Genomic DNA, 16,926 nt, shown 5'->3' with positions numbered 1-16,926 from the left:
CACTCCCCCTGCTTGGGTTCCCTCTCTCACTGTGTCTCTCTCTCTGTCAAAAAAAAAAAAAAAAAAAAAATCTTTAAAAAAAAGAAAAGAAAAGAAAGTTCAAAGTTGTGTGCGGGGCAATGGCTCCCCCTTCTTTCTGGGTCAGGGGCCCCATGACCCCTCCAGGGAGCCCTTTTGCTCCCCCCACCCCCAGGCAGGGTAGGGGCCCCTTTCAGAATCCCTAACACTCTGCAACCCCAAGAGCTTGATCTAGTCCCACTACGGTGCCTTTTACTTGTCTTAACCACCTTTTTCTAGTGTAAAACAGACATATCATGAAATTTCCCATTTTAACCTGTCTTTTTTTAATTTTTTTTTTTTTTAAGTAAACTCTACACCCAACATGGGCTTGAACTCACAACCCCAAGATCAAGAGTCAGGAGCTCCACCGACTAAGTCAGCCAGGCGCCCCATTTTAACCATGTTTAAGTGCAGAGTTCAGTGGTATTGAGTACGTTCACACTGCTGTGCAACCCTCATCACATCTATGTCTTCTTTTCCAGTTTTATTGAGAAAGAATTGACATACATCGCTGTGTAAGTTTAAGGCATACAACAGGATGGTTTGCTTTACATCTACTGTGGAATGAGAACCACGATGGGTTCAGCTAACATCCATGTTCTCCCATAAATACAATAAAAAGAAAAGGGAAAAGGAAAAAGAACTTTCTCCTTGTGATCCTTGAAATCTAGGATTTACTCTCTCAAGAACTTTCCCATATATCATTTATACTCACGGTAGTCGCCATGGGGTACATCACACCCCCAGTGCTTATTTATCTTATAACTGGAAGTTTGGACCTTTTGACCCCCTTTCTCCAATTCTTCCTACCCCTACCCTCCACCTCTGGTAACCACAAGTGTGATCTCTTTTTCTATGACTTTTGTCTTGTTCCATTTTATTCCACATGTAAGTAAGATCACACAGTATTTGTCTTTCTCTGTCTGACTTTTTTCACGTACCAAAATGCCGGCAAGGTCCATCATGTTGTTGCAAATAGTAGGATTTCCTCATTTCTTATGGCTTAATATTATTCCGTTGTAAATATATACCACAACTTCTTTATCCATTCATCTATCAATGGACACGTAAACTGTTTCCATGTCTTGGCTACTGTAAATAATGCTGCTATAAACATTGGGGTGCCTTGATTCTTTTTGAATTAATGTTTTCATTTCCTTTGGATATGTTCTTCGAAGTGGGATTATTGGGGTCATATGGTAGTTCTACTTTTAATTTTTTGAGGAATCTCCATACTGTTTTCCATAGTGACCGCACTAAATTACAACTCTACCACCAAGCAAGGCACAACGGTTCCCTCTTCTCCACATCCATGCCAGCATCTGTGACCTCTTGTCTTTTTTTTCCCTTTCTTAATGTGTTACACCAATAGCTTTATTTATTTTTTATCTCTTATGTTTTGGACGACAGCCATTCTAGCAGACACAAGTGATATGTTATTGTGATTCTAATTTGCATTTCCCTAATGATTAGTGATGTTGAACATCTTTTTATGAACTACTCGCTTTCTTCACACCTTCTTTGGAAAAAGGTCTATTCAGGTCCTTTGTCCTTTTCAATGTGGGTTGTTTTTTTGATATTGAGTTGCATGAGTTCTTCATATATTTTGGATATTAACCCCTGGATATATGGTTTGCAAATATTTTTTTCCCATTCAATAGGTTGTCTCTGCTTTACTTTATTGATGGTTTCTTTTGCTGTGCAGAAGCTTTTGAGTTTGGTGTGGTCACACTTGTTTACTTTTTATTTGGTTGCTTTTTAAGGTATCGTACCCCCTCCTCCCAAAATCATTACCAAGACCCATGTTAAAGAGCGTTATTCCAATGTTTTCTTCTAGGAGTTTCGTGATTTCAGGTCTTACAATATAAGTCTTTGATCCATTTTGAGTTCATTTTCATAAGTAGTTTAAGATATGGGTCCAGTTTCATTCTTTCACATGGGAATAGCCAATTATCCCAAAACCATTTATTGTCTCTTCTCCATTCAGTATTCTTGGCTCCCATGTCAAATATCAGTTGACTGTATATGCTTGGGTTTATTTTGGGCTCTAGATTCTGTCCCACTGGCCTATGTGTCTGTTTTTATACTGGTACCATACTATTTTGATGACTACAGCTTTATAAGTAGAGCCTGAAACACGGTGTGTGATGCCTTCTGCTTTGTTCTTCTTTCTCAGGATTTCTTTGGCTACTTGGGGTCTTTTGTGATTCCATGTAAGTTTTAGGAGTGTTTTTTCTACTTCACATTCACTGCCACATCCCCGGTGCCTAACAGCAGGGTAACCAGACAAGCAGAAGGTGCTCAATCAATAGTTGTTGAATGGATCTATGAATTGTGAATGCTACCATCCCTCCTAAACATTAGAACTGTTCTCGTGTTTAAGGAGGACTAATGCTTATTTTAAATAATAAAATGCTTCATGACTTTAGGCAGTAGCACATCCACCCTAATTAACGTTATCTGGAAGGTACTGTTTTGTCAATATGAGCAAATGGGACCTCAGGCTTCAGAAAGCAATGTTCTAGATTTTTTCTCCCAAGGACTGTAATCCTTGGATACTATTAACAGATCATAGTTACAAAAACAGCATACATGAAAACATTTTGCTAAGAGAATCTACCCTGCAGTAGCTCTTCGTGGCTACTTACCTAAGCTGGGATCTCCCAGCATTTGTCCCAAATGTTTTTCTTCTTCCTTTGGTTGGAGGAAACTTAAGGTCAAATCCGTGATCCCTCCCCTCCAGCACAGGTAGAAAACTTCATGGCATATATCTTATATATAATTTAATTTTATTTCCTGCCCCTGTTTTCTCAATGTCGTGTCTCCTCCACCTATTTTACTCATTTTTGCATGGTGTCAATCTTTGAAAGTAATCTTAAGTCCTGTTTTTAGAATAAGTCCCCTTATTCTGAAGAAAGGGAAAGAAGGAACTCCATTCTCCACTAAGTCCTTAATGGGTGAATTACTAATTCATTCAGCCTCCAAAAGGGCTTCGTAGGCCCTTGCTCTTGGTTTCTTTACAAATATCACAAATGGTGACCCTTACTTCCTACCTGTTCCCATGAAATACCATAGAGCTATGTAACAACAAGCACTGGAGAGGCATAATCTATTCCAAAAGTTTCCAAGTAAGAAGTGATTCTAAGAGGTTGTCAAAACTATTAAAAATCAGGGATAATATAAGAAAAGGGGAATTGTTCAAGAAACTGTGTATGCTTCAAAGAAGGATTCACTCTACAGCCCTACTTATCTTGATGTATTTGGGTCTATCAAGATTTTTGAAACTAATTATTACACTTTTAAAATGTTCAGGAAATGCTCAGGTCAAGAAATGGGACTGTCAGAGGCATTTCCAGCCCATTTCCCATCACAGCACTAGTCAAAAGAGAAAATTTATTACAACATTCTCCCAGTAGAATTACTAACTCAAGAAACTTTAATTGTGTGACACTTTTCCAAACGCCTCTAAGGTGAGAGAAATAGGATATAGATCTTTTTGATTCTTGTATATCAGAGTGAGTGCCATTATGCTCTCACTTTATAAAGAAACCAACTTTAATCATTAAAGAGAGACCTGACCTTTAACAGGTAAGAGAGTGCTGGGCATAATTAAACCAATCATCTGTGTGTTTATTTACTACCCACCAGTACCAGGATACTAGGTTTGAGTCCATTACTGATCAAGTCCTAGCTCTGATTTTGACAAAGCTTAGTTTTCTGACAAGAGCCCTTCGCTCCCCTGGAGACTTCATCCAAATAAACTTAATGCATTTCTTAAAAACCATTCACTTAAATGAGACATACTTCTTTACTGTTACTTTTATGTCTATTTCTTGTTGTATATAAAATTGGATGTTTTAGATAGATGGCTGCTATCCTTCCCTATATATGCATGCTGTTCCTCACACCAAAAGGTGGAGTCAATTTCCCTCTCCTTGAATCTAGGCTGGCTTTGACCAATCCAATGAGGGGGAAGTGGCATTGTGCCAGTTCCAAACTTAGCAAACTAGCAGCTCTTGGAAGACAACCACCACATAAAAAGTTCTACTACCTGAGACCACTATGCTGTGAGTCCAAACTAGCCATATGGAAAGGCCAGATATAGAAAGACAGCCTGCCAGCCCACAGCTGGTTCCAGACAAAGTGGTAGAGTCACCATAATGTACGTGGGGAAGCATTCCAGCCCCTGCAGACAGCAAGTCAAGAGAACTACCTAGCTGAGCCTTGATCGGATTTCAGAATTGTGAGAAATTATAAATTATTGCCCTAAATTACTAGGCCTTGGAGTGGTTTGCTACTCAGCAATAAATAACTATAACAAGACTGTAAGGGATTAAGAACATGTCCTAATTAATGTACTGAGGAATACTGCTGTTTTCATGAAAATGTTTTCAAATACTGATCACAGTATAGAGTTAGGACAGAAGCGTCGAGGGGACACACTAAGCTGCAATCTGGTTTCCACATTCACCTTTCCTAGGACTTCTGTCAGTGTCCTAAGGGTAGACAAGTAAGATAGAGAAAAATGTCTGTTGGACTTTAGGAGTAAAGATCAATGGCTTCTCTTCCCCCAAATCATTGTACTGATCATTTTAGGGCTCAGCATAAATATCATTTCATCCATCTATCCATCCTTCCCCTCACTGAGTCACTACTTTCTACCACCAGGCACAGAACTAGCAGCTGGAGACACCAAGTTTAAGAAAGTGTACTTGCTGTCCCTCTAAAGCTTATAGTCTCATGACAGAGGAAGAGGAGGAATTTCAGTTAGCAGAGTGCTGCGAGTACTACAGAAGAGTATGAGAGAAAGGCTGAAATGAGAGGAAAGAAGAGGGGAATCTAAATCAACAGGGAGGAAAAAAGGACACCAAGAAGATGTGCACCAAGGCAAAGACACTTAAACTAAACTGTACAGGATGAGTACATGCTGTATTCAGTACAAAGGGGGCAGAAACTTGAGAGTTAAAAGAGCAAAATCAAAACACAACGAATTAGATTAGCTCTTTGCACACACACACGAGATCCATTAAATCCTAGAACTACTATGCCAAAGGCATAGTAGTTATCCTATATAACTACAGGATATATATATTATATATATATAGTATATAGTATATAGTATATAGTATATATATTATATATATAGGATATATATTGTATATATATCCTATATATATATATATAACTATAGTTATATATATACAGTTATCCTATGCCAAAAGCAAAACTGCCCAGAACACTAATTAAACTTGAATTAAAAAACACGAAAGGATGAAAAACCCCACCAACCTGTAGCCTAATGAATGGTTTTAACTCATCTGGGAAAAGAATGAGCCAACAGAAAGAACAGGTCTTATATAAAGCAGAGCAATTTTGTCAGCGTCTTTATCCCCATTTAACAGGAGAGACTGGAATCTACTGGCTGGGCCATTGGGGCACTGTTAATATTGGACTTGGCACCAGTGAGGAGTCCTCGCTTCGTGTCCTCAGTTCCCAAGGTCTTCCCACTCATTGCTGTGTCCAGCCTCAATTCACTTGTTTATAATGTGATTCCCATTTAGACTTTCTTAATGAAAGAGAGCTGACACAGCCAATGAATGTATTCTGATCGGCTTATTAATTCTAGTTCTCAAGGGTCACAATTAAATAGGATTTGGTTTGTTCTCTCGCGGGGTTGTCTGCTACAAGTCAGTTCTCTGAGCCCAAACAACTCTGGTAACACTGAACAAACTCAGTTTCTGGACTTGCAAAGCTAAGATCTGATCCCAGACCTTGGTGACTTATGAACCACGGCCGATGAGGCCCCGTCTGATAGCAGCTGGTCAACCTCTGACTCCATTATCCAAAACTTTCCGGCAGGCGCACATGCCACTTTCTCCTATCGGACTGTGGAATCCTCTGAGAGCAGGAGACGTATGCCCCCATCTGTATCTCTGTGCTAAGTACTCAATAAATGTTTCAAGAATGAATGAACAAAATAGTCAATGAAGACAGAAATAGGTCTCTACCAATAATCATCCATTACTTGTATATAATTTTTTTTTCTGTTATTACAAACAGTTCTCTGGTCCATTATGAAAACTGAAGTCTTCCCTTGAAGACTCCAGCATGAGTGAATGCTGTATTTTAATTTCTCCATAGATTCTGTTTATTAAAACTCATATTTGGGTAATAGTCTACTGTATGCCAAATCAATTCACATTAAATTTCTGCAGTTTTATTTATCTGGCTTGTAACAGAGTCTCAATCAATACCTGGAGATTTATACTCAATGAACACTAACGCCCTCCCCACAAGTGAACTTAATTTTCTTTTTCATGGTTATGGTATTCTCATCGTCTTTTCTATCCGTTAAAATCATATTCCTGCCAAAAAAAATGGGTCTGTATCCACTTTATATAAATCAATATCAAGGTGGACATTCAAAGAATATCTGTCCCATTTCTATGTTTGGAAATGAATTATTTCCATTCTACTAAGAAAGCTTAGCAGCAGCATTCTCTAAGTAGCTTTCCGCACTTGCAAGGGGGAGGGAAGAAACACTTCACACTGTGAAGTGTGATAAGATCTGCAAATTAAATATAAATGCAGCTAGCATCTCCGACAACCACTTTGGATAGAAATCTCATAGCACAAAGCACAATTTAAAAATAAAAGCCCTGGGTGTGCCTGAGCGGCTCGGTCAGTTGAGCATCCAAGTCTTGATTTTGGCTCAGGTCATGATCTCAGGGTTGTGAGATCGAGCCCCACATCGGGCTCCGCACTCAGTGAAGAGTCTGCTTGTCCCTCTCCCTCTGTTCCTCTCCCCACTCTCTCTCTCTCTCTCTGTCTCTCTCACTCTCAAATAAATAAATAAATAAAATATTTTTAAAAAATAAAAATAAAAGCCCTCTTCTAGCTACTACAGTAGTCTAAATTATTTTCAGTCAGTTTCTGTTCCTTAGGTTAAATGCTGGTAGTCTTTGACACAAAGAGATCCTTAATTACCTTGGCCAAGTATGGACAGGAGTCTTACCAAGAATTCCAAAAAATGTCAAGAGTTACTGAAAAGAAAAATTTTAGAACTGCTACAGGAAGAGAAAGGGGTGAAGTCCTCGCCCAAAGGGCTCAGAAGATGATCCAAGGACATGTGAGAGCCCAGGTCAATCTTCAGGAGACCTTTTTTTTTTTTAATGGAATGAACTGAAGGAGTTCAGAGTTGCCCCCAGACCTGAACAGAAACAGCAGAACTTGTAACTATCTCCAAGTCTAATTTGGAAGAACAAATTTCAAATAGATGCTCTTTTATTTTAAAAACTTTTTTCTCTCTTGTTTGAAATGACTCCCGCCAAAGACTGGGGTCACTTCAGTGGCTATGAGCCATAGCCCAGGGTGCTTGGCACAGGGAGGCAAGGCCATGGGTCACCTGAAGGGACAGACAGACATACCATATAGGCCTGATCTGGGCCAGCCTTGGGTCTTCCCGGCACTTCCTGACCCTCTTCTTTATCACTCAGAGCTGTTCCCCTGATGGCCTGCTACAACCCTGGTCTTCATCTTCAACTTGGAATCTCTCTCTACAAATGGAATTCCTGACCCCAACCTGGCTCTGTCCTCCCTCCATCAGTGCCGGCCAACCTGCCACCCTGACCCCACTGAAGCTGGGATACTGAGGAGCTCATGTTTCAAACTGCAAGAAATGTGAGGTGAATAATTTAACTTCCTATGGAAGAATCTGAGAAGTGATATTGGAAAGGGGTTTGAACGGAGAGCCAGGAAACCTGAGTCCTCACCTGAGTGTGGCCTCTAATTAGCTGTGTGATCTTGAGGGAAAGTTTTAACTTTCCACATCTATAAAACAGAGAGTTTTCTAAGGATCTCCAGGCTTCCTGTGTAATTTAAAAATTCCACAGTTCTGTGAAGATGGAATTCTAAGCCTATCTGTCTCAAATGACTTATTATCTGAGTGCTACAAGGTGCTTTGAGAGAAACTAAAAGACATCCAAAAAAATAAGACGAATACTAGGTCTGCTTTGATTGATTACCCCATTTATTTTTTTAGGAAAGGAATCCTTGGATTTGAGGTAGGGAAGAGTCACTTTGTAGACTTAAATAAATGTAGGGTGAGTGGTAACAGAGACATGCTTTTGTGTCATTGTTTCTTTACGGTTCTAACCCTCTCAACCCATATGGTATGGGACTTTTTATTAATCGCTTTAGAATGGGCATTAAAACCCTAACAAAACAACCCTCTTAATTCCTGGTGGGAAGCATGCATAGCCACTGCTGTTTAAAATACCCTATTTTATAAGATTTTAATTAAGAGACTGAAACAAAAGGCCCACCCTTCCCCTGGGGCCATATGAACAATGAGCTAGAGACGGATCCCAGAGAAGTGGGTGGGCTGCAACCCCAGCCAGCTGCAGGCTTCCGCCACCAACAACTGTCTCCCCATCTCTCCTGTTCAAAGGAGCATTCGGCTGGGAGTGTCCTCCCCTCAGACAGAAAAACAAAACATCACAGGCAGCCCAGAAGGGAGTGCAGGCCTTGAAACAGGAAGAGACGGCTCCTCCAGTGTTCTAAGCAGAACAGCTCTGAACAGAGGGGAGGCCACAGTGCATCAGCTGAGACACTGAGTGACACAACAGGTGAAGACCTTCAGGAGGCGGAAACTGGTCAGTTAGGCACGTGGCTGCAGAACGTCAAAGAGTGCAGGAAATTTCCTAGGTGCCACCTGACCTCTGAGATGGGCTCTGAGGCCTGCAGACGCCTGAGGTCGGACACGAGGGCCCAACACCCACCCTAACAGATGACCTGCTGGACAGGGAAACCCACCAGGTCTCAGGGCCTGCGTCAGCTCCCATCTAGCCTCAGGCAAAAATGTGGACTCCCTCTTCCCCACCCTGTTTGTAATTCCATACAAAGCAATCTGTGCTTCTGTTCATTTTTGTGTTTGTTTTCATTCACACAGTAGAACTATGCCCTCAGATCAGACCTTTGAGGGCTTGATGCATTTGCAGAGAAATATCTTCCAGAAGAAGGACAACTGTGGGCTGTGGTTGGAGGGGGCCAAAACTCAGTGAGGGGAGGGAAGTGGATGGCGCCAGAAATCAAAGCCCAGGCAGTTGAGGGAAGACAGCTCTTCGGGCTGGCGTCCCTCAGCCTGGCCCATCTCCTTTACTAAGCAAGTAAGCCCTGGGTTGAATTTATACTATGCTCAACTGGGCCAAATGGACAGAGTCTGCTTCAGTGTTCTAACGTTATCCTGGATTTTCAACTATTCCCTGTTAGGCAGCTCTCAACACCTCTTTCCTTTGGTCTCTAGGCCTGAGCCAGACTGCAGGGAACCTCACATGTCTGGGGAGTTGGGTGCCTTTGTATCATATGCTGGACACCGGCCTTGGTTGCATTTGTCTGTGCATGAAACATTACTATGAGAAACTCTGGGGACTTTACTGTGACTTATCGAGCACAGCGTACTGGAGCCTTTCCAAATGTCTGGCAGAGGTATTTGTTTCAGAGCAGATGACTCGCTTTGGGAAGATTCAGCCCCAAGCCAAGCTGGAAACTGGGCATTTCCAACATCTCCTTGCGGAGATCATGTCTTGGCGACTGACTCAGTGTTCTATTAACCTCAGAAGATCCCACTTTCAGTTTCCTGAGATCTCTCAATGTCCAACTCATTAATAATTAAGAAAATGGACAAGGCATGGTACAGGACAAGGGTCTAGAGAAGGAATTCCATTTAGGTTTCTGGAGGGATTTAACAGAAACAACGCTCAAAGAACCCATTAAAACCACGCTGGGGGCCGCCTGTCCCCCACAGCCCCTCCTCACCAGCCCCTGCAAGCTCCCCAGGCTCCCGTCCTGCACCGTCCTTCTCTGCTCGCTCCACAGTGCCGCCCTGTGTGACGTCAGTGACTTTCCTTGCCGGACGTCCCCATGACAATGCACCGATGGTAGGGTGCTCCTGCGTGCACCTGGTATGCCCAGCTCCCCTCTATCATTCCTCTGACCCATTCTCTGCCAGTCATCGCTCTAAAATTTTCATCTGCTAGCATCAGGCCTCAGCTTAAATCCTTTCCATGACTCCTCATTGCCACCAGAATAGAGTCCAAGCTCCAAAGACCTTGGCTGAGCAGCTCTAATGATTTTTCTGGACTCACCTGCCCTTCTTCAGCCCTGCAGCAAATGGGGACTTGTGACTCCCTCATGCACCAGGCCACCCACCTGGCTGCAGAGCTGCTCCCACCACCCACGTCTCCTACCAGCCTCGAGACCCATGGACTACGGTGCTCATCTTTGCTTTTCCAACACCCAGCAGAACATCTGGCACAATGTAAATGTTTGTTGAGTGAATGGGCAGTTGAGATTTTAAAATGGGGATTCTTTTATTCACTTGTAAGATCACTCAGGGTTCCAAATGAGACAGTGTCTCAGAACTGGTGAGCCATCAGGTAGCTTCTGTCACCACATAATGTCCTGTTTCCTAAAGTGTCACATGCATTTATAGGTGTCAGTAGACCTTTGAGAGTCACAAAAATTTCATTCTGCTAACCCCCCAAATTATATATTACATAACTTTCCAAATGCAGTAAACTGTAACTAAATAAGTTAAATGTTCAGGACCCTTCATGACCAGATTCATCAATTAAGTTCAGTTTTTAGAGATTTTATTTGGTTTATGTTTGGCTTGGTTTGGTGTTACAAAGATGCTTGGTTTTAATCACTCTTAAGTACCACTTCACAAGAGAGAATGGTGGGGGGGGGGTAATCCAGAACACCAGGTCATTTGGTCATTTGGGGGACAAGTAGCAGGTCCAGCTTCCCCACGAGTAAGGGGCTCAACCTGTTCCACATCACATGACTGCAAATCCTAAAAAATGAATGATGTTACCTTGAAGGAAGGAGGCTGCTTCCTGGGCCCTCAGCTCTCTTCCTGCCAACTGACGTCAGCGAGGGGTACAGAGAGCTTCCCTGCATGGTGCTGTCTCTTTGGATTCTCACATATCTATGAGAACCCAAATTTTAGGGCAAATGTTACCTCTGAACTATAGATTAAGAAAAGTGAGTTTTAAGAAGGCTTCTCATTTACCCCAACACCCAGATTAGTAACAGAGAGACCTGGGGCTAAACTTCAGGTCACCCCAGTAAATCTTGGGTCTAGAGCATCTACCATCCCTCTGATGGATTTATGTTCTACTTGGTAACAAAACCTTGAAGAAGGTATAAGCAAGCACAGTTTCCTTTGTTTTCTACTTATCTGTGTATGGCTCTGTACATCTTTCTCTAGAATACAATTTTAGTTGCTGAAAAGACCATACCTTTGTGTGAACACCTAGCATAGTGAACATGCTTCGTGTTAAAACACGGCCATTGTTTACATATTCCAAGATACTGGTGAGCTCTCCTCATGTTCTCCTCATCACTCAGGAGTACAGTTTCACTGATGCACCAAGGACGATTGCTCTCAAATCCCTCCATGCATTTGTCAGCACCACCACCGCTGCGCTGGTCTTGTCAGAGCATCGGGCCTCAGCACATCAGTTCCTGGGATGCCATCCAAAGTCTTATTTTAAACACGGCGGAGCTGAGATGATGCTCCGCAGATAAAACACTAAGCAGGTGGGGAAGTCCTGACTCGAGGACCTCTGACATCAGGGGACTTCGCTGAACTTCCTTCCTCTGTCCTCTCTGGAACTCATGCACACACTCAGCACTCACGCTCCGGCTGATGCCGGACACTCTGAGCAGGACACACTTGACAGTACCGGGTTCTGCCAGGCAACCCCGGCAGGAAGAGGCAGAGCAATGGACACAGCAGGACCCCCAAGTTGTAGGAACCACAGAGATTTGGAGCTTACTAATACGTTCAGTGACATCTGGTAATTCTGAGGCCAAAACCTAGATTTTTCTCTTTAGGGACAAATCTTTGTTCCTGTTTTTGCACGCAATCCTACTGCGTCTCCTTCTCTTCTACTCCCCCAATCTGCCACCTTGAGATAGTTTTATAGTTATGAATAATTATAAAGATCGATATTCAATGAATGTAGAAATACAGTATAAATAAATCTCCATGTGCTTACATGGTCTTAGGATATCACCTTTGCTTAGAACTTTGTCTATGCGTGTCTGTTAGTCGTGTCTAATAACCTAAGACGAGTACATTAATCACATACATAAAACTGTCCTCCTAACCCTCAGTGCTTTCAAGTATGACCTGTGCTTGCCCCTTCTTACCAACTGTGGGACATTTACCGTTCTCTCTGACCTATTTAAAATGTGAGCTAAACATTATTTCTTCTAAAAAAAGCAATGACCTGAGGAAGGGAGGGAGGGAGTGTGACCTGATGCAGGGAGTACATGCATACAGTGCTGGACTACGAGATTTATCCAGTATCTTTTATTCTACATGAGAGAATCACATCTTAGGCCCATTGATGCAGGTAATGTTATATGCGTGTGTGTGTCTATGTCCTCTTTCATCTAGTTATTTATGTAGTTAATCTCAACTCCCTCCTTGATCATAAGTTTTCCTCAGCAGTGTGCAGTATTTCTTTTTCTTTTTTTTAAAGACTTTTTTTAAAAGAATGCTTGTGTGCCCTCTCTCGCTGTGTCTCTCTCTGTCAAATAAATAAATAAAATCTTAAAAAAAAAATAAAGACTTCATTTATTTGAGAGACAGAGAGCGAGCAAGCCCAAGGGGGGGGGGGGGCAGGGGCAGAGGGAGAAGCAGACTCCACACTGAGCAGAGAGCCCAACGTGGGGCTCGATCCCAGGACCCCGAGATCATGACCTGAGCCGAAGGCAGACACTTAATTGACTGAGCCACCCACATGCCCCACTGTGCAGTATTTCTAATAAAAATCATGTAATACAGGATCTACCTCAGTGAAAAAAGGCTACTTCCCTTACCAGGCGCCGTGTGGAAGAAAATGGCTAACGTGCTTTGTAAACACAGAGATCAATCAGACAGGATTTTATTCTAATGGCTCTGGGGCATGCACCAGGGTTCCCTGAGTTACCCAGCTCCCGGGACACTGTCACATATTCTGCAGGAATGTCCCCACCCCCCAACATCACAACCTAGCGTTGTATGCCGTGGAGCACAACATACACCCTCCACTGATGGGCGAATGGACCTGCTCTGCCTGTAATGGAGCGTGGGGACCCAGAGGGCTAGCCGTGGTCTTCCTCTCTGACCACCACGGTATCACATGAGCTGAACCTCATTGAGGAGAAGCTGCGGGCACGGCCAGCTCATCCTCCGGTCCCACAAGGCTGCCACCTTCCTTTAGAAAACACAGCACAAATCAAAGTTAATTACGGTCCCTCAGTATATTGCTGTTGGTTGCTGATGGAGAATCCGGTAAAGAAGCTGTTACTCACAAGTAATTTTCACCCTCACCTAAATAATACTGAACTGGCATGGTTCCAAGACTAATATTTCTTTAAGTTTGTTGAGCTGAACAAAATTTTGAACAAATTAAGGAACAAATGTGACAGTCAAGGAAATAATAACAACCAAGTGCTCCTACATCACTTGCTTTTCCTGTTGCAGTTCCAATAAGAAAGAAAGGTTACAATATGTTTTATCTTCAAGGGGCCCAAGGATCCATCTCAACCTTAGATTAAATGCTCAAAATAGTCATCTGACCAGCTATGCCTATAACTTATTTCTATTTGACTTTAGGTATCATCTAGGTTCAACAGCCCCAGTGGTTGGGCTGAACTATTTCACATCTTTACCTTTCCAAATCTCTATCAAACTGTTTAGTGTTTTGTTACATGTTGATTCACTTTACCCACGAGCCTTCCAAGGTCACCCTTGCCATGATCCATGCTGCCTACCAAACATCTCCCCGTGTGATCGCAAACACCAAAATGCCCCTTCTCCAAGTGCCACTTTACATCCTTCCAACGCCCCACACCATGCATTTCTGCTTGTTCACCTACCAGGTCCTCTGCTATCTTCCTTTCTCAGTCCACCATCTACCTCTGAAGACTCCACACTTGGCCAAGAGTCCCTGGGAGGCCATTTCAGGACCTCAAGTGCTATAGTTTTGGGCCCTGCCGCTATTCCCCACCCCCCCACACACACCATCTTGCCACTATAACCCCCCATCCTCGGTTTTCTCTTCTCAGTTCTCAAGCACTGACATTCCCAAAAAGACTGTTTTCACCAAAATGTTAGGTGGAAGGGGCCCACTCTTGTTGGTGACTCATATATTCTCATTCTCTCTCTCCCTCTCATTCATTCATCCCACTCGACGAGTATTACTGAATTCCCGCCCTGTGCCGTCTATTTCTAGGTGCTTGAAAACATCAGTGCACAAGACTAATACCCCTGCCCCCACAGAGTTCACATGAATAAACATGTAAGTATGTTAGAAGTGGATAAACAATGTGGTGAGAAAAAAATAAAACATAAATGGGACCAGGAAGGCCAAAGGGGGTCAGGCAGTACGGCAGTCGGCGAGGATCTCACTAAGAAAGTAAGATTTGGCAAAAGGCTTTCAGGAGGCAGGAGACAGCTGGGTAAAGAATTCATTGGCACAGGAGAAAGCCTGAGCAAGGACCCTAAGGCAGGAGACGGCCTGGGGTGAAGGAGGAGCCCCATGGAGGCCAGGAAGACAGTCAGGGAGGTCATGGGTAGACAAGACCACAGCAGCCCTTGAGGCCATGATAAGGTCTTCACTGAAGGACTCTGAACACAAGAGTGATATCATCCAACCTCCCTTTTACACTTATTTTTAAATGCTCACTCTGGTTACTCTATTAGGATAAACTGGAAGGGGTCAAGAATAGGATCCAGAAGACTTGATAGGAGGCTCTGGCATTAACCACGGCATGAAAGGATGAGGGCTATGGCCATGGTTACAGCAGTGGAGGAACTAGCCAATGACTCTTACTGTCACCCCCTCTTCATCCTATCTCCTAGGTTTCCAAACCCTTCTTACCGCCCGCCTCCCCCACTGAGCTGTACCTCCCTGAGCCAGCCTGACACTAGCCCCCAGCCCAATCCACTCTAAATTTCTCAACAGCCAATTCTCTCCTTGCTCTTCAGAGATGGAACTCTCTCTCCTTCTTCCCCCAAAGACCCTCAATTCCATCCCCAAGATCCCCAAAGAGCCCTGTTTCTTTCTCTTTTTTTTTAAAGATTTTATTTATGGGGCACCTGGGTGGCTCAGCTGGTTAAGCATCTGCCTTCGGCTCAGGTCATGATTCCAGGGTCCTGGGATCGAGCCCCCATAGTGGGCTCCCTGCTCAGTGGGGAGCTGGCTTCTCCCTCTCCCTCTGCTACTCCCCCTGCTTTTGCTCTCTCACTCTCTCTGTCAAATAAATGAATGAAATCTTAAAGAAAAAGAAAAGAAAAGAAAAGAAAAAAAGATGTTATTTATTTATTTATTTATTTATTTATGAGAGAGAGCATGGGGAGAGAGGAGCAGAGGAGGAGGGAGACGGAAAGAATCTCAAGCTGACTCCCCACTGAGCGTGGAGCCTGATGCAGGGCTCCATCTCATGACCCTGAGATCATGACCTGAGCTGAAACCAAGAGTTGGATGCTTAAGTGAGCCAACCAGGCAGCCCTGCAAAGAACCTTGTTTCAAACCACATCCCTCTAACCCTGACATCTTCCATGTCTTCCCCATTCCTGGACTTCCCTTCTTAGCTCATTCTCTCGTTTTCCCAATCCTGATAAAACCTCTTGTTCTTACTCTGAGCCATGACGATTCCCTCTCTCTGCTACCATGTAATACGAATCCCTGTATTCCCACCTGCTTACTTCATCAACCCTGGCCAGAAACTATCTTCATCAGCAAAAATATCCTAGGTATCAACTCCCCCACCTCATCAGGAGGAGCACAAGACTGTCCGCCCTTTCTGCCTACCTTCTTCAAAGTCTTCTGTCTTTCAGAACCCTGCAGTCTCCTGGAGAAAGTCTCCTATTTTCTGTAAATGCTTCCCACCTCCCTCCTTCCTCAGTGAAGGTGCCTCCAAGATCCAGTTCCCACAGAGGCACCCCCATGCTCTTGGCCTCTGGGCCACTGACTCACATTGCTATGAGTGAGCCCAGATCAATAACGCCACTCCTCTCTTAGACCGAACTTCTGCATTTCCAACCACTTAAAAATTCTTTGCACCTGGATGTCCCACTACCTCCAACTTAATAGAATTCCCATGGGACTCGATCTCTCTCATGATACTAGTCACATTCCCCTTCTTATTAGAAACATTAGGTTATTATCTCTTCTAAGTTTTGAGCAATTTGAAAGCAGGAGCCCTGTCTCATACTCTAAGCATCTCACGAAGCTGAGCCCTTTGCACAAGGAGTAGAACTATCAAATATAAGCTAAACAAATATACTCTTCAACTCGACTGATCAGTTCTGTCCAAAAAATAAGCTTTTAAGACATATATGATCATGAAAGTATGATCTGTTCTTGTTTTCTGTAAAAGTCATTACTTAAAACTAGAATTAAAATTCTCATCTCCTGAAGGTCTGGCCAATGTCAATTCAGAAATATTATTTATCCAGATCTTACTCAGGTAGGTTCAGTCCTGTTCATGAACTAATATCCCAGAAACCACAATGTTCACAGAAAGTTACACTGTTGGCCACTGAATTCCCTCTGATAAAAATTTCGAGGAATTTATCAAAAGAACATTTTTAAATAAAAAGTTCAAAACAAAGTACCAAGATTATTTTTTTGGCAGCATATAATAAAAAGTGAGGACAAAACAGTGTGGAAAGAATTTTTTCTTTTCAAAAGGACAGATGGGAAATGAGATCAGGGACTTCCAGGCCCTTTGTAAGTAGCAGGGCTTGGCTTCCTTTTCAGGTCAGTGGTTTGTAGATCATTATCAGTCTCATGTAAGTAGAAG

The 16,926-nt window shown here is 43.0% G+C and overlaps 1 protein-coding gene across 23 annotated transcripts in view; it reads right to left on the bottom strand.

Moving 5' to 3' along the window:
* The window catches only part of DOCK9 (dedicator of cytokinesis 9), a 284,204-nt gene that overhangs the window by 139,170 nt on the left and 128,108 nt on the right, over positions 1–16,926 (bottom strand). The window lies entirely within an intron of this gene.

Source organism: Callorhinus ursinus, unplaced genomic scaffold (genome assembly GCF_003265705.2).
Source record: "Callorhinus ursinus isolate GAN/ISIS: 27379988/994484 unplaced genomic scaffold, GSC_fseal_2.0 scaffold7, whole genome shotgun sequence".
NCBI lineage: Eukaryota > Metazoa > Chordata > Mammalia > Carnivora > Otariidae > Callorhinus > Callorhinus ursinus.
The sequence above is the reverse complement of the archived record's forward strand: the minus strand, read 5'-3'. Positions and strand labels throughout refer to the sequence as shown.